Source organism: Phyllostomus hastatus, unplaced genomic scaffold, assembly GCF_019186645.2.
Source record: "Phyllostomus hastatus isolate PE091 unplaced genomic scaffold, TTU_PhHast_1.1 phas_scaffold_78, whole genome shotgun sequence".
NCBI lineage: Eukaryota > Metazoa > Chordata > Mammalia > Chiroptera > Phyllostomidae > Phyllostomus > Phyllostomus hastatus.
Window position 1 is genome coordinate 56235211 of NW_025334041.1, and position 22180 is coordinate 56257390.

The window sequence follows — 22180 nt, forward strand, 5'->3', positions numbered from 1 at the left end:
ATATATTTACAATGTTTATGTATTCTTGGTGGGTTCTTCCCTTGAATATTATGAAATGACCTTCTGGGTCTCTCTTTATAGCCCTTTTTTGAAAGTGTATTTTGTCTGATATGAGTATTGGTACCCCAGCTTTTTTTTTCCTGTCCATTTTCTTGGGAAATTTGTTTCCAGCCCTTCACTTTCACCCTGTGCAGGTCTTTTATCCTGAGGTGGGTCTCTTGTAGGCAGCATATGTGTGGGTCATGCTTTCTTATCCATTCAGCTATTCTATGTCTTTTGATTGGAGCATTTAATTTATTTATGTTTAAGTTTATTACTGATAGGTACTTATTCATTGCCATTTTCATATCTGTGTTTCCCTCCCCCCTCTCTCTCATCTCTTTTCCTTCCTTTCCTTAAAGCTGGCCCTTTAGCATCTCTTGCACAGCTGGTTTGGTGGACGTGTATTCTTTTATATTTCTATTGCTTGGGAAGCTTCTTATTTGGCCTTCTCTGTTGATTGAGAGCCTTGCTGGGTAAAGTAGCCTTGGTTGCACATCTTTGGTTCTCATTACTGGGAATATTTCTTGCCATTGTCTTCTGGTTTGGAATGTTTCCATTGAGAAGTCAGCTGTTAGCCTATTGAGGCTCCGTTTTATGTTACTTCGTGTTTCTCTCTTTCTGCCTTTAATATTCTCTCTTTTCTTGGAATTTTGCCATTTTAATTATTATGTGTGTTGAGGTGGGCCTCTTTGGGTTCCTCTTGATTGGGACTCTCTGTGTTTCCTGGATTTGTGTGACTTTTTCTCTCATCAAATTAGGGAAGTTTTCCATCATTACTTTTTCAAGTAGTTTTTTTTATTTCTTGCACTTCTTCTTCCCCTTCTGATATCCCTATTATATGGATATTATTACATTTGATATTTTGTTGCATTTCTCTTAATTCCTCTGCATTCTTTCTGAGCTTCTTTTCCTTTCCTTGGTGTTTCTGGGTGTTTTTTTTTCTACTTTGTCCTCTAATTTGCTGATCTGATGTTTTGTTTCATCAATCCTGCTTTTCATTCCTTCTACTGTGTTCTTCAGTTTAGAAATTGTATTCTTCATTTCCTCTTGGCCCTCGTTAATAATTTCTATTTCCTTTTTCATGTTGACATTGTTTGCAGTGAGATTGTAGCTTCCCTGTAGTTTCTGGTAGCTCATTGTGAGTTCATTGAGCTTCCTGATAATCATTATTTTGAACTCAGTATCTGATATTTGAGTTACCTCTACTTCATTTAGCATTCTTTCTGACGCTTCCTCCTTCCCCTTCATTTGGAGATTGTTTGTCTTACCATTGTTCATGAGGCTCTTCTTGTTATCCTCTGTTTCTTAAATGATCTGTTCTGGTTCCCTGTGATTATGTTGTGAACTTCTGTGGTAGAATACCTGTGAGATTCAGTGGTGCAGTCTCCTTCAGGTATCCTAGTGTTCACAGCTTCACCCTACTTTTTTGTGATCAGTTGGAGGAGTAAGGCAAAATGGTTTAAGACAGCAAGACAGTATTCTACGATATTTACATTAGCATCCAGTAGAGAAGAGATGGGAGATCCTTTGGCTAAGTATAGTGTTAATCATGATCTTCTACCCCCTAGCCACATCCTAAAAAGGATCGAAAAAAGATAAGACTCTTATTGGGGACAAAAGGATTGTTAGTTGGATCTAGAAAGCTGTGAGGCTGTGGGAGGTCAGATCTGAGGTAGGGTGGGAATAAAGATTAGTAAATATGAGTAGTGTGTAAAAGAGTAGAGACAACCCCCACAATAATATAGTTCAGGAAATTGCAAATTGGGCTGAGATCAGGGAAGCGTGTTGTGTAGTATTTAAAATTGTATGAACTTGGTCTTATTTACAGTAATATTAATGCAACAATCATGTGGCAGAATCTATGAGATCTAGATAACAGAAATAAGGAGAACAGAACCTTCAGGGCTGTACTAATGGAACACAAATGAAGGACGGTAAATTTTCAACACACTGTGACTGAGATAACATGGGGAACCTATCAAATGACAGTATAACCAGCCAAGCAATAAAGATTATGCAGAAAGAAAAAGAATACCAAAATACTATTAAAATAAAAAATGTCAGAAAAGTGAGAAAAAGATCATACAAATTAGCTGTAACTTGCAGGCTCAAAAAGAAAAGGGAAAAAAAGCAGAAGATGGAGTGCAGGAGAGATAAATTTGGAGTGGAAGGAATAATACTAGGATGAAAGGAAGAGAAACATAAGTAATTGAGAGATATAAAAATAATAAGAATTAAAAAACAAAAAGTCACTTAAAAACAATATAAAATCAAACAATCAAACATCAACAACCAAAAAGAAAACAAACAAATACAAAACAAAACAAAACAAAACAAAACAATCTCTTGTTTGTTTCTAACCGGCCAAACCAGTTTTTTTGTTCTTGCTGGCTTCAGGAGGCTGAGGGGCTTTTGGAATGCTCTTCACTCTTCCCAGTGAACTTACTCAGGCCTTCCCGTATTGTCCCCAGGGCCAGCAGCATGCTCTCCCCAGAGCTGATCCGATGTCCACCAGCAGGACCCTGTGTGTGGGTATAGGCACTTTCAAGCATGCTCTCTAGAGCTCACTGCCACAGTCTCTGGGGCTCCGGGACCCCGCAGAGCTCCTTGTCTTTTCCGAGTTCACGGTGCAAGCTCCGGGGATCACAAGGGGACACACCCTTCCCCCAAATTTATTTGCAGCGGGCTCTATGTTCTCGGGAGGCACCCGCATCTTTTCTGGATTCACGGTGCAAGCTCTGGGGATCTCGAAGGGGTGCGCACTTCCACCAATTTCCCCGCTGTGGGCTCTAGGAACCCGCGATGCACCCTGGTACCTTCTGGGTTCACAGCGCGGGAGTCGGAAATCCGGAAGGGTCATTTGCTCCCCCGAATTTACCACCACAGGCTGCAGAAAGCTGGGAACACCCACGCCCTTTCCTTGTTCAGGGCTACGGGGTCTGGGTCTTCCACAGAACCACACTCCCACAGGGCTTGGGGCTCAGGTGTGCAGGCTTGGGGCACTCACCCCTCCCATGGCTATGCATGGGTGCCTGCAGCTCCTGAGTGACTGTCTCCCAGTCCAACTCCCCTCTCTGTGCCTTCAAGCAACAAGGCCTCCCCTGGTGCTTCTCAATTCCTGTTCCCAGGTAGGGAACAGTGACTCACTCTCCCGGGTGCCCTGAGGCAGACCTGGCAGCACGGAGCCTGGGGGCTGCAACCCCCCTGGTCCTCACTCTGATCCCTGGGTCCCTATTATCCTGAAGCAGTCTCCTTACTGTCTGGTTTTTCAATGTCCACTATAATTTTTGATGCCCTGTTTTCATAAATGTTGTGATAACCTAGCCCCTTGCTCTGTTGCTCCGCAGATCCGCGAGTTTCTCTCCCTTGCATGGAGAAAGGGGATTACACTCCCTCCAACAACGTTGCCATCTTCCTTCTCCTGTAACTTGCTTAATTTAGTTAGAAGCAGAGCCAGAACTGTTTATCTTCTCCCTCTTCTGAGTTCTTTCTTGGCAAAATCCTGCAAATTGAACATATAAATACTGATAAGAAAAGAGTACAAATATGCATAGAGGAGATGCATCAATGTGACTGTTATTAATATTTGATCATCAATGTGACTGTTATTAATATTTTATTGTAATAGATATTATTTGATATTTATTTAATAATTCTTTTATCTTTCATGGAATTTAGGAGAATATTTTTAGAGGACAAAATGATTATTTTTCTCTTTATTAATATATTTTCTTAAGTATCCATAGACTTTCAAAATCATTCCCTTATAACAGGGATTGGTAAACCTTTTTGGCAAAAGGCCAGGTGGTAAATATTTTAGACTTTACAGGCCATACAACTTCTGTGCAACTACTCAACTCCAGAGTTGTACTGCAAAAGCAGACTAGAGAAAAAAAAAAGAATGGGGAGGGATATGCTCCAGGAAACCTACTTATGGACAATGACATTGACTTTCATAATTTTCATGTGTAATGAAATGTTACTCTTTGCTGTTACTTAACTTTTCTATATCTCTATGTCTTTTTTATGCTTGACCATCTGTAAATATGGGTGGTGCCATCTATTTCACAGGGTAGTTGTGCATTCTGTGTGTGTGAACACCTGAGAATCCCATGTGGAGTCTCAGCATAGCAGATGTTGAATTAATGTCAGTTTCCTTTCCTGGTTTTTTTTTTTTCATCCTAACCTTTATACAAGTATACACACATATACACACACATAATTTTTTACTTTTAAAAAGCTAGTATCTTTCCTTCTTCCCTTTTCAAGGTACCCCGTGGCTCTAGAGTTTGTGAAGACTCATACAAGACCCAGCTGTAATGGTTGGAAAAATTAGTTTTCTCTGTAGTATGAACCTCTTGTTTTCCCTTTGCTATTTTTACTTCTTAAAAGAAAAACAAAACAAAACACCCCGCCCCAATCAGAAACATCATCAGGAGTCTAAATGTGGAAACACAGATATGTTAACTTGGGTTATTCATTAAGACAAGAATGAACAGGCTTTCACAAATTCAGATTGCACCAATGCAGCTGTGACCCAGGAGTCATCACCACATGAGAGGTGTGATACAAACTTTGCTGCCCTTTCTCAGGCATTGGCTCACTCCCCAACCTTGCTGAGTTCAAGCAGCCACAGTAATCTCACTCGTGGCAAATGCTCTGCATATCGCCTGAACATTGAGAACCACACATCCACATATAGGCCTGTACTTGGCTGTCTACACCAAAGTGCCCAATGCATTCTTCTGACCCAGAAACAACTCTGAAAGAGACAGAAAGTCACACAAGGATAGCTGGAAAAGGAGGGTGCCTTTTTTCCCCTCAACATAAAGGGTAATAGGTAGTTGAGGCAGAGAAGAGTGAGGAGTAAAAAATTATGGTTACTTACCTCTGTAATCAGATTTGTAAATACTTACCTTTTTTCTGCCTTCCTGAGTCATTGCTATGGAAATAGAGGACTGAATAAAGTTATTTTATTCAGGCATTCATTAATTGAGTGCTATATTGAGGAAGGGCTGGGCAATAGCCAGAAAATGAAAATTACATGCATTGTGATAAGATCTCAGACAGGGGTGACATTATAGTTTCTGAGCTCTTAAGGACATCTGCTAGCTTGATCTATGGTGGACAGAGAACGTTAGTCCAAGGAAATGACATGTAAGCTGAGGTCATGAGGTTAAGTACATCTCTGCTAGGCAAAGAAAGGATAAGGAAGGGCAGAGTGAAAAGAAAGAGGGAGAAACAACAGCTTCATTTTTGGAGGTGCTTACTATATGACAGGCCTCATTCTGAGATGTTTATGTGTATTACCTCAGTTGTGAGGTGGTTATTATTATGATGCCCTTTTTACATGATAAAACAGGGGTTAGGTTAGTGGCTCAGTGATACACAACTAATAAGTAGCAAAGCTGGGATTCAAATTAGGCATTTTGGTTCCAGAGCTTCCAGTCTTGACTACTACATAGATAAAAGAGCAAGAAAATGTATGGGACATGCAGAAGTAACTGCAAATCATCTAGTATGGTCAAATGGGGCCACAGCTGTGAACTAAATGCATAAAAAATTAACACTCTTCACACAGAGCTGAGTGCAGAGAGGCATTCTCAACCTTACTCTCATAGTAGTGTTACAGAATAGACCCAGGAGGAAAGAGTGATATACTATTACTGAATGGACCCACCCTTGTTCTCCAGGCACCCCACACCCCACAACACTGCCGTACTAGGTTCACCTTGCCCGCTGCCAGGGAAAGACATCTCTCAATGCCAGAAATTGGTGAAAAGGATTATTTATTTAAAACTTATACAGACTTAGAGTAATGACTTAATATCTTCATTAAAAATACTAAAGTTTTTCAGAATACCCACTAATGTACAGTCCTTCCTTCTCCCCTTTGCCCAGTCCGTGATACCGTATCTCAGGGAAAGAAGTAGAAGTCTGTGGTTCAGGCAACCCCTCAATTCCAGCACTATCCACTGTGACACCCCCACCACAATCTCCAGTTAATCCAAAACCATGTGGCACCTTCTCATGGTGCACCAGCAAGAATCTAGCACCCTTTTCCTTCCAGGCAAAGTCTGTCTTGCTTCCTAAGCCATGTGGCAAAAAGGGATCACCCTAAAGCTGCACAGTCCCAACTTTTGCCAAAGCCGAGTAGTCCCAAAAAGCCCCGCATGGCTGCTGCACCTGGGCTTAAATTCCAGTGCCAGTCTTCCTCTGCAACCCCATTTCTAACTCTTCCCACAACCTGCTACACCAGCCAGCATTCCCATATTCTTCCAGCTTTCCTGGGCTCCCATAGTAAGTCCAGGCAGTCATGGCCTCATGGCGTGGAGCCAATCATCTCCCAGCCCTCACGCAACCAGAGGGTTGAAATCACTCCCATCACTGCCCTGGCTCAAAGCATGGCCACAGCTATTTAACATATCTATGTTTAACATATCTATGTTAAATATATCTATGAAACCAGTTAAAAGTTACAGATATATTAAATAACCATTCTAGAGATTATCTGCAAAACTGTTGCTATTCAAAACAACTCTCAATGTCCCTGCTCTGTGCATCCTATCCCCCAGCTCAGATTTGTGGGGCTGAGGACATCATATGTGTGTGTGTATATATATATTTTTTTCCTAATATTTCCTGGACACCCTGAGTTCTGGACCCCATTACAAATCCCCATTTGGGGGCTCCCCTTTGGCTGCACCCTGTTACAGTACTACATGCAGAAAGTGATTGCTGAAGTAGCTGGACAGAATTAGGGAACATCTTTATTATGCTTGATGAAAAAATTAGTTACATTTTGTTTATACTGTGTAATTATAGAAAGAAAAGGTATTAAAGAAAATACTGATATAAAATTTATACAACAGTTCTAAGTATTTTTGTTCACTATTTTTGGTAAAAAATATTTCAGCTTGCTTCCACAAATGTAACTTTTTAAAAAATATACTTTATTGATTATGCTGTTACAATTGTCCCAGTTTTTGCCCCTTTACCTCCCTCAACCCAATATACCCCATTCCATTCAGCAAGTTCCCCCCTTAGTTCATGTCCATGGGTCATGCATATGAGTTCCACAGCTACCCCATTTCTTACACTGTTCTTAACAACCCCCTGCCTATTCTTTACCTACCAATTTGACTTCTTCATCCCTTCACCTTTCCCCCCATTCTTTGAGTTCCCTTCCAACTGATAACCCTCCAAATAATCTCCATATCTATTATTCTGTTTCTGTTCTGCTTGTTTCCTTAGTTTATGTTTTACATTTAATTGTTGATAGTTGTGAACATATTGCCATTTTAATGTTCATAGTTTTGATCTTCTTTTTCTTAAACGAGTGCCTTTCATGTAATAATGGCTTGGTGATGATGAACTCCCTTCTCTTTACCTTGTCTGGGAAGCACTTTATCTGACCTTCAATTCTAAATGATAGTCTTGCTGGACAGAGTAATCTTGATTGTAGGTCCTTGCTTTCCATCACCTTGAATAGTTCTTGCCAGTCCATTCTTGCCTGCAGTTTCTTTTGAGAAATCAGCTGACAGTCTAATGAGAACTTGTTTGTGGGTAACTCGCTACTTGTCTCTCAAAGCTTTCAGATTCTCTCCTTACCTTTAACCTTTCGCATTTTAAGTATGATGTATTTTAGTGTTGTCCTATTTACATTCATCTTACTTGGTACTCTCTGTGCATTCTGAACTAATATGAACTAACTATTTCCTTCAACAAATTAGGAATTTCTTTCATTATATTTTTCTTTTAATTTATTTATTTTTTAACTTTAATTGTTTTTCAAGTAGAATTTTCTGTCTTTTACTCCCATCACAGTACACCCCCACCCCTCCCCACCTCCTTCTCATTTCAACTCCCCCCTAGTTTTTGTCCCTGTGTCTTTTATAATTGTTCCTGTAAACCCTTCCCCATTTTCCCAGAAATTTCCAGCCCTTTCCCCTCTGATCACAGTCGGCCTGTTCTCTATTTCAGTGCCTTTGGTTACATTTAGCTCGTTTGTTTTGTTGTTTAGGTTCCTGTTGAAGGTGAGATTGTATGGTATTTGTCTTTCACTGCCTGGCTTATTTCACTTAGCATAATGCTTTCCAATTCCATCAATGCTGTGGCAAAGGGTGGGAGCTCCTTCTTTCCTTCTGCTGCATAGAATTCCACTGTGTAAATGTACTATAGTTTTTTTGATCTATTCATTTACTGTTGGGCACCTAGGTTGCATCGAACACTTGGCTATTGTAAATTCTGCTGCTATGAACACTGAGATGCATAGGTTCTTTTGGATTGGTGTTTCACAGTTCTTAGGATATAATCCTAGCAGTGAAATTGCTGGATCAAAAGACAGATCCATTTTTAGTTTTCTTAGAAAATTCCATACTGTTTTCCCGATTGGTTGTACCATTCTGCAATCCGACCAACAGTGTGCTAGGGTTCCCTTTTCTCCACAATCTCTCCAACACTTGTTGTTTGTTACTTTGTTTATGATGCCCATTCTGACAGGTGTGAAGTGGTATCTCACTGTGGTTTTAATTTGAATCTCTGTGATAGCTAGATATACTGAGCATCTTTTCATGTGTTTCTGGATCCTCTGTATGTCCTCCTTGGAGAAGTGTCTGTTCATGTCCTTTGCCCATTTTTAAATTGGGTTGCTTGTCTTCTTAAAGTGTAGTCATGTAAGTTCTTTATATATTTTGGAGATTAAACCCTTGTCTGAGGTATCATTGGCAAGTATGTTTTCCTAAACAGTTGGTTCTCTTTTTATTTTAATACTGTTGTTTTTTTTAGCCAATCAGAAGCTTTTTATTTTGATGAGATCCCATCTGTTTATTCTTTCCTTTACATTCCTTGCTCTAGGGGACATATCAGTGAAAATGCTGCTGCATGACATATCCGACATTTTCCTGCCTATGTTCTCCTCTAGGACTTTAATGGTGTCGCGGCTTATATTTAAATCTTTTATCCACCTTGAATTTACTTTTGTGTATGGTGTAAGTTGGTGCTTGAGTCTCATTTTTTTGCATGTAGCTGTCCAATTCTCCCAACACCATTTGTTGAAGAGGCTATTTTTACTCCGTTTTATGTTGTTGCTTCCTTTGTCAAATATTAACTGACCATAGAAACTTGGGTTTATTTCTGGGCTCTTTGTTCTGTCCCATTGGTCTTTGTGCCTGTTTTTATGCCAGTACCAGGCTGTTTTGATTGCACTGGCCTTGTAATACAGTTTGGTATCAGGTATTGTGATCCCTCTTACTTTGCTCTTGTTTCTCAAAATTGCAGCAGCTATTCAGGGTCATTTCTGGTTCCATATAAATTTTTGAAGTGTTTGTCCTGGGTCTGTGAAATATGCAATTGGTACTGTAACAGGTATTGCTTTGGATCTGTACATTGCTTTGGGTACTATCGACATTTTGATGATGTTAATTCTTCCAATCCATGAACACGGTACATGTTTTCATTTGTTTCTGTCTTCCTTGATTTCTTTCCTCAGTGTTGTGTAGTTTTCCAAGTACAGGTCTTTTACCTCCCTAGTTAGGTTTATTCCTAGGTACTTCATTTTTCTTGTTGCTGTATCAAAGGGGATTTTTTTTCCTGGATTACTGCTTCTGCCACTTCGTTGTTGGTATACAAAAATGCCTTTGATTTCTGGATATTGACCTTGTATCCCGCTGTTTTGCCAAATTCATTTATTAAGTCAAGCAGTTTTTTGGCCGACTGTGTAGGATTTTGTCTGTACACTGTCATGTCATCTGCAAACAGTGACAGATTTGTTTCCTCCTTTCCCATTTGGATGCCTTTTATTTCCTTTTCTTGTCTGATCGCTGTGGCTAAAATGCCCAAATGCTATATTGAATAGAAGTGGTGAAAGTGGACAGCCTTGTCTTGTTCCTCATCTTAGTGGAAAAGATTTCAGTTTTTGCCCATTGAGTATGATGTTGGCTGTAGGTCTCTCATATATGGCCTTTACTATGTTGAGGGATGCTCCCTCTATTCCACCTTTGCTGAGTGTCTTCATCATAAATAGGTGCTGTACCTTATAAATGCTTTTTCTGCATCTATTGATATGATCATGTGATTTTTGTATTTGTTTCTGTTTATGGGATGGATTACATTTATTGATTTGCAAACATTGTGCCATCCTTGCATCCCTGGAGTGAATCCCACTTGGTCATGGTATATGATCTTTTTTTTGTATTGTTGGATGTGGTTTGCCAATATTTTGTTGAGGATTTTAGCATGTATGTTCATCAGCAATATTGGCCTGAAGTTTTCTTTTTTTGTTGTGCCTTTATCTAGTTTAGGGATTAGGATGATGCTGGTTTCATAAAAAGAGTTTGGGAGTCTTCCATGATTCTGGATTTTTTGGAATAGTCTTTGGAGGATAGGGGTTAGCTCTTTCTTAAATACTTTTTAGAATTCTCCTGTGAAACCATCTGGTCCAGGGCTTTTGTGTGTATGGCATTTTTTGATTACTGCTTCAATTTCTTTTGCTGTTATTGGTCTGTTCAGGCTTTCTACTTCTTTTTTATTGAGTTTTGGAAGATTATGTTTTCCTAGAAATTTGTCCATTTCACCTAGGTTTTCAAATTTCTTGGCATATACTTCTTCAGAGTAATTTCTTACAATCCTTTGTATTTCTGTGGTATCAGTTGTAATCTCTCCTCTTTCATTTCTTCTTTTGTTTATTTCTGAAGAGAGGGTCTTCTCTCTTTTTTTCTTGATGAGTCTGCTTAAGCTAGTTGATTTTGTTTATCTTTTCAAAGAACCAGCTTTTGGATTCATTGATCCTTAGAATTGTGCTTTTAGTGTCTATGTCATTTAATTCTGCTCTAATCTTGGTTATTTCCTTCCTTCTACTTGCTCTGGGCTGTCTTTGTTGTTGTTCCTCGAGTTCTTGTGGATATAGGGTTAGTTTGTTTGTTTGAAATGTTTCTAACTTTTTTAGGTGGGTCTGTATTGCTATGAACTTCCCTCTCAGAACTGCCTTGGCTGTGTCCCATAAGTTTTGGGTTGTTTTGAGTTTGTTTTCATCTGTTTCCAGAAACCTTTTGATTTATTCCTTAATATCATTCTTGACCCATTCATTGTTTAATAGCATGCTATTTAATCTCCATGATTTTGAGTGTTTTGGGTTTTTTTCCTTGGGGTTGATTTCTAGCTTCAGTCCCTTGTGATCCAAGGAAATGCTTGGTATGATTTCAATTTTCTTGAAATTCTTGAGGCTTGTTTTGTGTCCTAGCATGTGGTCTATCTTTGAAAATGTCCTGTGTGCATTTGAAAAGAATGTGTATTTGGCTTCTTTGGGATGGAGGGCTCTGTATATATCAGTAAAGTCTATTTCATCAAGGATTTTGTCCAATGCCACAATCAATATCTTTGTTGATATTTTCTTTGGAAGATCTCTCCATTTTTGACAGTAGGGTGTGGAAATCACTCACTATAATTGTGTTGCTGTCCATATCTATCTTGAAGTCCTCTAAGATTTTCTTTATGTATTTGGGTGCTCCTATGTTGGGTTCATATATATTTACAATATTTATGTCTTCTTGGTGGATTCTTCCTTTGAGTATTATGAAGTGACTTTCTGGGTCTCTCTTTATAAACCTGTTTTGGAAGTGTATTGTCTGATATTAGTATTTCTACCCCAGCTTTTTTTTTCCTGTCCATTTTCTTGGAAGATTTGTTTCCAGCCCTTCACTTTCAGCCTGTGCAGGTCTTTTATCCTGAGGTAGATCTCTTGTAGGCAGCATATATCTGGGTCGTTTTTTCTTATCCATTCAGCTATTCTATGTCTTTTCAGTGGGGCATTTAATCCATTTGCGTTTAAGGTTATTATTGATAGATACTTGTTCATTGTCTTTTATGTACATGTGTTCCCCTCTCTCTCTCTTTTCCTTCCCTTCTTTAAAGCAGTCCCTTTAGAATCTTTTGCAGAGCTGGTTTGGCGGACGTGTATTCTTTTATATTTCTGTTGCTTGGGAAGCTTCTTATTTGGCCTTCTCTGTTGATTGAGAGCCTTGCTGGGTAAAGTAGCCCTGGTTGCACATCTTTGGTTCTCATTACTTGGAATATTTCTTGCCATTGTCTCCTGGCTTGGAGTGTTTCCATTGAGAAGTAAGATGCTAGCCTTATTCAGGCTCCCTTTTATGTTACTTCGTGTTTTGCTCTTGCTGCCTTTAATATTCTCTCTTTGTCTTGGTATTTTGCCATTTTAATTATGATGTGTCTTGAGGTGGGCCTCTTTGGGTTCCTCTTGATTGGGACTCTCTGTGTTTCCTGGATTTGTGTGACTTTTTCTCTCATCAAATTAGGGAAGTTTTCCATCATTACTTTTTCAAATAGATTTTCTATCCCTTGCTCTTTTTCTTCTCTTTCTGGTATCCTTATTATATGGATATTATTACATTTTATATTGTCTTGCATTTCCCTTAATCCTTCTGCATTCTTTCTGAGCTTCTTTTCCTTTTATTGCTCTTTCTGGGTGTTTTTTCTACTTTCTCCTCTACCTCACTGATCCAATCTTGTGCTTCATCAGTCCTGCTTTTCATTCCTTCTACTGTGTTCTTCAGTTCAGAAATGGCATTCTTCATTTCCTCTTGGCCCTTGTTGATAGTTTCTCTTACCTTTATCATGCTGATATAGTTTGCAGTGAGTTCATTGTAGCTTCTGTGTAGTTTCTTGCAGCTCATTGTGAGTTCATTGAGCTTCCTGATAATCATTGCTTTGTACTGAATTTCTGATATCTGAGTTGCCTCTATTTCATTTAGCATTCTTTCTGAGGCTCCCTCCTTTCCTTTCATTTGGGGATTGTTTCTTTGTCTTCCCATTGTTTGTGAGACTCTTCTTGTTATCCTCAGCTTCTGAAATTGAATTGTTCTGGCTCCTAGGATTTATGGTGTGAACTTCTGTGGTAGAATGCTTGTGAGATTCAGTGGTGCAGTCTCCTTGATCTCCCGAGCTCACTGATCTTGGGCTGTCATTTAAATTGGCTCTGTGTTTGTCTTTGGGTTTTGATTCTTGTTGGGTCTTTCTTTGGTGGTTCCTTCCCACCAGCTTCCCACCAGGTTAACTGAGGGTCACTCTGTCCACCACCTGTTGTATTTTGTTTTGCTGGTGAGGGTAGGTTGTGTTGAAGCTGGTTCTTCTGTGTGTACAAGGTTTTGAAGATTCTCTCTTACTCTTGTTCAGTTGTTTGTACTGGGTAGTGTCTCCTCTATTTAGTTGTATTTCTAGATAGGTCCTGGGTTGAGGTTTGTGTGGTTTCCACTCCCTCCTTCATCTTCCTTTGTTGTTATCTGTTGGTGGTTTGTTTCTTGATGGGTTTCCTCTTCCAGTGAGTATCCTGGTGTTGACTGCTTCCACCTACTCTTTTTCGTGATCAGTTGGAGAGGGAAGGCAAAATGGTTTAAGACTGCAAGAGAGTTTTCTATGATAGTTACAGTAGCAGCCAGTAGGGAAGAGATAGAAGATCCTTTGGCTATGTATAGTGTTAACTGTTATCTTTCACCCAACTAGCCAATTTGTAGAAAGGATGGAAAGAAGTTAAGTCTCTTGTTGGGGAGGGAAGGATTGTGAGTTGGATGTAGAAAGCAGTGAGGTTGTGGGAGGTCAAATTCTGAGGCAAGGTGAGAGTAAAAGGTAGTAAATAGGTGTAGTGTGTGAGAGAATAGAGTAAATCACTACAGCAATAGAGTTCAGGAAACTTTGAAGTGGGCTAAGATCTGGGAGGTGTGTTGTGAAGTATTTACAGTTGTATGGAACAGCTATTATTTGGAACAGCTATTATTGTAAATAATAGGTGTTCCAACAATCATATGACAGAACCTATGTGATCTGGATAATAAGAATAGGGAGTATAGGACCTTGGGTAGTGTGCTAATGGAACACAAGTGAAGTGAAGGACAATAAATTAGCAATACAGTATGAAAGAGATATCAGGGGAAACTTGTCAAATGATACAATATAACCAGCCTAGCAAAGCAGACTATACAGAAAGAAAGGGAATATGAAAAGACTATTAAAATAAAAGATGTAATAATAATGAAAAATAATAATAGTAATACAGATATGCAGTGATTTGCAGGTTCTCTGTAATAAAAAATGAAATTTGCCTCACTGTCTCAGTTGTTGTGATGCCCCTTCTTTGGGTCTAACTCTGGTCTTTTCACAGTTGCAGTTTTTTTTTTTTTGTCTTGATTGTAGGTATATAAAAAAAAAGGCAGAAGAAGGAAAAAGAGATAAAATTAGAAAGAAAGGAAGAAGGAATAAAACAAGAAAGAAGGAAACAGAGGAAAAAGGAATTGAAGGATAAAAAATAATAAAAATTAAAAATAAAAAATTTAAAAAATAAAATAAAATGGAAAAGCCTCTTGGTTTCAAAGGGGCCAAACCAATTTTTCTGGTCTTGCTGGCTGCAGCAGGCTTAGGGCCTATTGGTATGGCTTCTCTTCCTTCGTGCACTCTCCCTGGAGCTAGCCTGGCACCTCTCCCCAGTGCCTTGGGTGTGGGATCCAGGCCTTTCCCTAGGGTTACTGCTATGGGCTGGTGTGCAGGCGTGAGTGCACTCGGCCTGGCTGCCTTGGTCCAGTAGGTGTGTACCCTTCCCAGTGCTATGAGGGGGGGTGCAGGGTCTTCCATACAACTTTCTGTGCAACCTCTAGATTGCTGCCCAGCTGGGTGGCAGGGAGGCCAGAGTACTTGCTGCAGGAGAATTCCCCAAACAGTGTCTGTCTTTGCATTTTTTCTTTCTTTCTTTTTAAAAAAATTTAATTTAATTTATTTTTAAATATATTTTATTGATTATGCTATTACAGTTGTCCTATTTCTCCCCCTTTATTCCCCTCCACCCTGTACACCCTTTCCCACCTACATTCCCTCCCTTTAGTTCATGTCCATGTGTCATGAGTTCTTTAGCTTCTACCTTTCCCTTACTATTCTTGCCCTCCTCCTGTCTATTCCCTACCTACCATCTATTCTACTTATTTTCTGTACCTTTTCCCCCTCTCTCCTCCTCCCAATCCCTTGTTGCTAACTCTCCATGTGATCTGCATTTCTGTGATTCTCTTCCTGTTCTAGTAGTTTGCTGAGTTTATTTTTGTTTTAGGTATAGTTGTTAATAATTGTGAGTTTGCTGTCATTTTACTATACATGTTTTTTATCTTCTTTTTCTTAGATAAGCCCCTTTAACATTTCATAAAATAAGGGCTTGGTAATGATAAACTCCTTTAACTTGACCTTATCTGAGAAGTACTTGATCTGCCCTTCCATTCCTCCTACTCAAACCTGCCGTTCTATACAAAGGCCTGGCCTTTCGCACAGCCCAACTCTCCAGCCAGAATGGGGACTATCAGGGTCAGGGCCCATCACCGCATGACTCTTAACTCTCCTGAGCCAGTGTCCACAGACTCTGTGGGTGCTCACAGCCCCTGTGTGTTTGTCACTTAGTCCTTATTCCCCTTTCTGCAACTTCAAGCAACCAGGTCACTCTCAGTGCTTGTCAGACTTTTTTGGCAGGGGAGGGAGCAGTTGTCCCAGCCGTCTCCCAAGAGTCCTGTGGCAGACCCAGTCGCACTGGGCCTGGGGCTGCAGCAGCCCTGTTCCCTGTGCCTGTCCCTGGGAACTTATTGTCCTGAATCACTCTCCTTACCATCTGCTTTTTCGGTTCTGCTGCAATTTTTGGTTTCTTATTTTCATATATGCTGAGGTACTGTTGGCTGTTTGCTCTTTTACTCCATAGATCGGCTAGGATTTTCTCCCACGTGTGGGGAGAAGTGGAATCTGCTCCCTCCTACCCCAATGCCATCTTCCTCTCCTCCTATATTTTTCAAAAAGTTTTCAATGTTTTGCTCTTCTTATTCTCCCTCTGGTGCCCTTATGATTAGAATATTGGTATGTTTGAAGTTGTCCCAGAGGATCCTTAGCCTATCCTTGTTTCTTTGGATTTCTTTTTCTTCTTGCTTTTCTGATTGAATGCTTTTTTCTTCCTTATATTTCAAATCATTGATTTGAATCTCGGCTTCATCCCCTCCATTGCTGGTTCCCTGTGGAGTTTTCTTTATTTTACTTACTGCAAACTTCATCTCTGCCTTGGTCTTCTTTATGGTTTTACAGCATCCAATGAGTTCTTTGAGTGTTCTAATAACCAGTGGTTTAAACTATGCATGTGTTAGATTGCTTATCTCCATGTTGTTTAGTTCTTTTTCTGGAGTTTTATTCTGTTTTTGCATTTGGGCCACATTTCTTTTTCTCTTCATTTTGACAGCCTCCCTGTGTTTGTTTCTACGTATTAGGCAGAACGGCTTTGACTTCCTGTCTTAGTAGCATGACCTATTGTAGAAAAGCACACCAGTAAGTTGCATGGGGCAGGGCCTTAAGTAACTGCCTGGGCAAGGTAACCCATGTGAACCAGGTTGATGGAGTTTCTGATACGGTGTTGCCACTCCGGCTGTGTGGTGGATGGCTCACAAAGGGGACAATACCACTGCCTGGCTTCTGGAGTTTGGTCTGGGAAGAAGCTCTACCCTAGTATTCACCCTGATGTCAGACACTTCAATTTCTCCCTGTAGACCACTGGTGCCCTTCCAGCTGCTGCCCCCATGCTGGAGCAAGAGAGAGTGAGTCTGCATAATTTCTAAGTCTGTTGCAGGCCCTTTAAGAGAAGACTCCTGAGAATCCTGCAGTTTCTTCCACTACCCCAACTCCCACTTTTTTTTTCCACCATAAGTTTTCCACCAGAAGTTATGGGAAATTGTCTTCCTGACATTGGAACTCTGGGCTGTGTGATCTGGTGTGGGGCTGAGAGCCCTTATTCCTGAGGTATCCTTCTTGATTTTTATCTACTGCATGTGGGTGTGGGACTCCTATTCCATGAGTCTCTATGCCTCCTATCTGTCTAAACAAATGTGAGTTCTTTAATTCCTTGGTTGCTGGACTTCCATACAGCTCTATTTTCTGATGATTCTGTGTGATAGCTGTTTTGTAGTCTAGTTGTAATTTTTGCTATGGTTGTGCAAGAAGGCAAGCCATGCTTACCTACGCTTCCATTTTGACTGGAAGTGCCACAAACATAACTTGTTAATAACAGATTTTATGCCTCAATTGTCCATAAGATGATCCAATTAAGAGTTTTTCATGTCCATTTCTTTAAAGTCTTGATAGTCATCATCAGCAAGGAAGTTGTTCACATAGGCAAGTAATGAAGCATTTAAGAGGTTTTATTTTACAACCATTTAAAACTCTACAATTGAACTTACATTATTAAAAAAGATTTGAAATTATGTTAAAATATCTAAAAACTCTTCTTATTCCATGGACAAAGGTGGAAATGAAAATGGATTTTCAAAGCAATTGAACTGTTATAAATACAGTATTTCACAATATTGATGAAGCTCACATTAACGGAGGCACATGTACTATCAGGGCAAGTACCATGAAGCCACCTTAGACGACTAAAAGGACAGTGGTGTCAGCCACAACTGAAAAGGCATATTCATTAATATGAAGACAGGATTTTCTGCCCAAACTTCTCTGCTGCCCCACACCTCAACCATCAGCATCTTCAGGTGCTCACTGGCAGCTCCAGAGGTGCCTTGTTGACAGTGCATCCTGGTGCCCTCTGCAGCTACTGCTGAGGTAGACACCAAGGATTAGAATGTCATCATGCAGGTGGGTGGCTGCACAGCATTAGCCAGTAAGAGATCCTCACCTCTGCTGTGGGACATGGGCAGCCATCAAACTTGCTCTGCTACCCTATGAGGAGGCCTGGACAAAGCTGCTTACAGCCTTTGGCCACCAGCCTGGCTGACCCAGGGCTGAACAAATCCAGTTATGCTGGCACATCTGTAAACTCATTCCTGGCTCATCATTTTGGAAGTCCTGAATTAAATGATAATTAAACATGAAGGTTCTGGAGCCAGACTGCTTAGATTTGAATCTCAGTTTCTCCTCTTCCCAGTTCTGTGTCTTTTTGGTAAGTTAATGAAATTTTTTACTTCCCTGCTTCCTTCTTAGTAAACTCAGAGGCTTTATGTGAGTTAAGTGACTTGAAACCTGTTCTCAACAGATAGGAAGTGTTCAGTAAATGTGAACCATGGTTATTACTCCTAAATCCTTGAGTTCAGCATCACTTACTTAGTGATTGAATTTAGATATTGGCTTACTGTTTGAATTTTTAAGTTTTAAGCCTTTTTCCTCTTTTATTCTCAAATAATCCCTCAATATACATTTATTTAACAAACATTTATAATGACACCAGCTTTATGCCAGCCCTGGGGTAAGTACTAGTCATTAGAGATGAAATATGGTTCCTACATTCATGGAGTTTATAGTCTGACAGGGAAGAAAGATGCTAAGCAAATGAACATACACATATAGAGACTAACTGTGATAAATGCCACAAAAGAAAATATACCAGACAAAATTTAACAGAGGGTGTTAAATTACTTAATACTGTTTGAAAATTTGTAGGGAATTTCACTTTGAGCAAAGGACATTTAAGCTGAGGCAGGCACATTGAATAGGAGTTGACAAAAACATGGACAGGAACAGGGAATGCATTCTAGGCTATGGAAATTACATCCATAAGGCCCCCAGGAAGGAAGGAACTTAGTGAATGTAAGAAATAGAGAAAAGTGGGATAAGCATCATGAGTTGCATGGATAGGAGTGGCCTCAAATAGGGATGAAGAAATAAACAGTTGTCAGATTGCACAAGGACATAACAGGTCCTCGGGGAGTTTTATTTTTTAACTTAAGGTTTTGAAGTGTTGTGAGAGAGTAGAAATGTATTCCAAACTGTGGTGTGTGTAGATGGATTGGAAGGCAATGGAAGCTGAGAGCTCATTTGGTGCTATTGCAATAACTCCAGGTGAAAGATGTTGATGGTTTAAGCCAGGTGATGGTGATAGATATGGTATGAAGTGGACAATGATATATTTTGTAAATAGTATTGACAGGATATGGTTAAAAATTGGTTGAGGAAGTGAGATAAGGAAGAAAGAGGAGAGAATTATGATGATCAGTTGTCATCTTGGGCTTTGGGAAGAAAGATAAAGAATTTAATATTGAACATGCATTAAAGTATTTGTGAGATAGTTATGTAAAGATGTATGGATAAGCAGTTGCCTGTATCTATGAAATAATGGACTAAAAAGTTTTCAAAGAGAAAGGAGTCATTGATGTATAATTGGTATTTAAAGTCTTTGGAAGAGCTGAAATTGCCAGGACAAGATTGCAGTGTGAAAGTCAAGATGTCCTATTTTAGGATCCTGAATGCCAACATGTAGAGTTCATACACGTGCAGGAGGCACTGGCAAAGGAATGGAGAAAAAATTAGGAATAAAATCTTATAAGTAGATGAACATGGTGGCACAAGAATGATAAAAATATATTTAAGAATGAGTGGCTCACCTACTGAGTTGAATGCTGTTGAGCTATCAAGGAAGGTATGCATTTAAATGTGTCAGGAGTTTGGCAATGGAAATTATTAGTAACTTTAGCCAGAATATTTTCTGTGACATGGGTAGAGAAGAGCCAGACTGAAAAGAATGGGAAGTGAGGAGGCTTAAATGTGTTCATTTGAACCAATATATTTTCTCTGCACTGCACCTACTGCATGTCTTCATTCTTTTGTTGCCAAAATTGTTGAAATGATAGCCTACTTCTGTTGTTGCCATTTCTAACCACCTATTACCCCTCCTCCATTTCCAGCCAAAGCCCATGAAATGTATTTCTTACTTCCAGGATGTATCACTGGCAACCTTTATGAGAAGCCCCGTGAACTCTGATTTCAGTTGATAGTAGAAAAAAAATCTCTACTGTGTGTTGTTTTTTAAAAAGAATTGTGTGTGTGTGTGTGTGTGTGTGTGTGTGTGTGTGTGTGGAGAAAGAGAGTGAGAAAGGGAGAGAGAATGAAAGGAAGGAAAACATTGATCAGCTGCCTCACGCATGCCCATGGCAGGAATCAGAACCTGCAACCCAGGCTTGTGTCCTAACTGGGATTCAAACTGGAGACCCTTTGCTCTATGGGACAATATCCAACCAACTGAGCCATACCAGTCAGGATAATCCCCACTGTTTTTATTAGCATTTTTGAGTACCCAGTGTGGAGGTAAAAATCATAAGTGTAAATGGTTTTGATGAGCGCACAGTGGGAACAATAGAGAAATAATTGTATGGCAAGTTTCGTGAGCTTACTTCACTCCTTTCCTTCCTATTTAAGAAAGCACAGAATATTGGAACACAAATAAGAATGACATTTTAAGCCCTGGCTGGGTAACTCAGTTAGTTGCAGCATTTTGCCATACACCAAAAGGCTTTGTGTTCAATTCCCACTCAGGGCATAGACCCAGGTTGTGAGTTCGATCACTAGCCAAGGTGAATATTGGAGGCAAGTGATAGCTGTTTCTCTCTCTCTCTCTCTCTCTCTCTCTCTCTCTCTCTCTCTCTCTCTCTCTCTCTCTCCCGCTCTCCTTTTCCCTCCCCCCTCCCCTCTTCTCTCTCTAAAACCAATGCAAGCAAATCCTTGGGGGAGGATTAAAAATGACATTTATAGGTTTAATTTTGAATGTGTTCTTACTGATTAAAAAGGTAAATATTCATAAACCTCAGATCTTTGTTGTTGATGACAAATTCCTTGTGATACACCACAAACCTGATGAAAGAAGAGGAGTAGAGTTGAGGGCCTCTGAGATGCAGGTTCAGTTAGTGGCTTCTACAGGCAGTGAACAGGTGGTAGGGAAACTTTAATGCAGGGGGCATAGGCAAGGACTCTTCTCATGAAGTGCCTTCCATGCTGTCAAGTATCAGTTTTATTCAATAGAATGGAGGGTGGCTTAGAAGTACCCTGGAGTCTGGGCTGAATAAGGATGCACCAAAAGAATGGAGATGAGTTAAAAGTATACTGTGGTAATTCAGGTGGAAGATGGTGATGGCCTGAACTAAGGGGAATAGTGGAAAGGAAGAGAATACAGTTGAAAGAACTATAAGTTTTAGACATGAAAACTCTTGATTGTTTTCATGTAGCCACACAATCCTGCTTTATTCAGTAAAACACTTCACCCTGCTCCTTTCTGAGCTGTCATGTTTTTTGTTTCTCTTGCCCTCTGGTTGATAACAAGATAAGTTAGTTACAGAGAGAAATGCCATTTGGTCCTTTCTCTTTTTTTATATTTTTTCTTCCTTTAAAAATTCATCATCTCCCTCAATGTCAACTTAATATCTTCATGCTGATGCTTTCCAACTAACCTAAAGGAAGCCCAAAGTTAACATAAATGCAGAGCACTTAGAATGTAATATTTTTTCACCTTGTCCAATTTTCTAAAATTTCCTGTTTCCCTGATGAATACTAATTCCCATGATCACTCATATTCATAACTTGAATTTAATTTAAAATTATTCTCCTCTTCTAAAATTCCTTTTATCTAAGAAGTCAGCAAGTTGAATCAACTTTTTCCTTCCAGACAACTCTTAAATTCATCTTTTCTTCTCTGTTAGCACCCAATCTCTTACCTCAGTGCTTGGTATAGAATATGAACCCAGTAGTGATCAACTGACTGGAAGCAGTCTAAATCTAGGATCTCATCGCTTATGCCTTGACCATTGCTACAGCCTCCTAAGATGGCTTTCATCTATTTGCTTGCTCTTGATAAAAAGTTTTCCAACAGCTTTCCCACTGTCTATGAAATAAGACTTAAACCCCATAATTTGGCCCCATATATCTGTGCAAATTTATTAGAGCCAAAAGTAGTCAAAGAGAGTGGAGGGAAACTCAGGAATGTTGGGGAGAACATGAGCATTCCTATATTTATTCTATTGGTTTGTTGGGGAGATTCTTTCCACAAAATGTTTTGAGGCATTGCTCACATGGCCACTTTTAATGTGGATTTCTTGACCTGAATGTCAGTCTTAATACTTGGATTCAATAATTCTCTTGTTTCCTTCAAATATTATACTTCCACATTCCTGCTCTATACCTATTTCTCCACTAAAATGCCAAGATGACCATACTATCCACAATTTATCTTTTCAGAAACCCAACAGTTATTCTTGATGTCTTCCTTTACCTTATCTCCTTATATACAATATAATTATCTTGTCTGGCATAAACTCTATGTGATTCTACTGCCAACTCTAATGTAAGA